This window comes from Bacillus rossius, unplaced genomic scaffold (assembly GCF_032445375.1).
Source record: "Bacillus rossius redtenbacheri isolate Brsri unplaced genomic scaffold, Brsri_v3 Brsri_v3_scf454, whole genome shotgun sequence".
In the NCBI taxonomy this organism is placed as follows: domain Eukaryota; kingdom Metazoa; phylum Arthropoda; class Insecta; order Phasmatodea; family Bacillidae; genus Bacillus; species Bacillus rossius.
The window spans coordinates 18,361-20,000 of NW_026962650.1; positions in this window are offsets into that span (position 1 = coordinate 18,361).

Sequence of the window (1,640 nt, forward strand, 5' to 3'; positions counted from 1 at the left end):
GAGTCCCCCCGAGTTTTCTCGCCCTATATATATTGCAAAAATATCCAATTAATTATTGTGGAACCTGTAGCACCTTTCTATGAAGCAGAATTAACATTACAGAACGGTTTGAATGCTACCACCTCAGTTTCTCTACAATGCATTGGATTTCAAAGAGGTGAATTACTGTGGATGGTACTGTTGTATGGCTAACAAATCGTCTGGGAAACAATGCAGAATTAAATTAAGAAGGTTGTATGTTTTCTGTTACATGGTGGAGGTGCCCTCTAGTACACAGTAAAATGTTTTGTGGACTGCAGCTCCTTGAGGAATTAATTCAGTATGGGTCTTGTAGTGGTCTGAAAGTGGATGATGAAAAAGAATGTATAATGGTATTCAGAGCACCTCGCGGTGAAGCGGACATGCTACCTCAAAATGCTTGATTGATTCATGCCCAGTTCCCCCAAGAAGCGGTACATTGAAAAAATTGATTTACTTTGTGGATGATACTAGCAAATACTATCCGCTGGGGGAAGTAAGCAGAAATTTGGTGGTCGTATGTTTGTTACATGGTAGAGGTGCTTTCTAGTACACAATGAAATGCTTGGTGTACCGCTGCTCCTTGAAGAATTAATTCCATATGGGTCTAGCCGTGGTCTTAACTGTGAACACGAAGAACTATCTAAAGTGGCCTATCTGTCTGAACTGCAATACACAAGCTGCGAGCCAATGCTATACCTTTCTCAGGTAACGAGCTCTTGTGCGGCGATTCGATTGGATGCGAAATGGTGGGGAACGCGTGTCCGGTCGTCTTAACCAAGTAATGGTTCCCCTCTGTTAACAATGAAATGTTTGATGGATCGCAGCTCCCTGAGAGACAAGTTTCAAAGGGGTTAGTCGCGGTCTTCAATCCTGGCCAAGGTGCAGTCACCATCTATAAGAGATACCTGCTTTACTGAAGGGTAGCAAGAGTTCCCTTGCCCGCATGTTGCTCCGTGGGGGTATATCAGTATAAAGGTAGAAGAAGCCATGATCGGAGCTTCGGTGGATGAGATTGGCGGAGAAGACATGTTCTTGTCTATCTGGTAGATCAGGGGGGTGGCAGCTGATCCGGAGAAAGCAAGCGGACTCCCGATGTTCCGTCGACTCCCAATGTACACTTGAAACATGCACATTTGGGTGGCGAGGGGGCGTTGTGGCCATCCGAAAACATGTCTTCATCTCTCTTATTGGTGGACCGCTGCTCCTTGAAGAATTAATTCCATATGGGTCTAGTCTTGGTGATAACTGTGAACACTAAGAACTATCTAAAGTGGCCTATCTGTCTGAACTGCAATACACTAGCTGCGAGCCAATGCTATACCTTTCTTAGGTAACGAGCTCTTGTGCGGCAATTCGATTGGATGCGAAATGGTGGGGAACGCGTGTCCTATCGTCTTAACCAAGTAATGGTTCCCCTCTGTTAACAATGAAATGTTTGATGGATCGCAGCTCCCTGAGAGACAAGTTTCAAAGGGGTTAGTCGCGGTCTTCAATCCTGGCCAAGGTGCAGTCACCATCTATAAGAGATACCTGCTTTACTGAAGGGTAGCAAGAGTTCCCTTGCCCGCATGTTGCTCCGTGGGGGTATATCAGTATAAAGGTAGAAGAAGCCATGATCG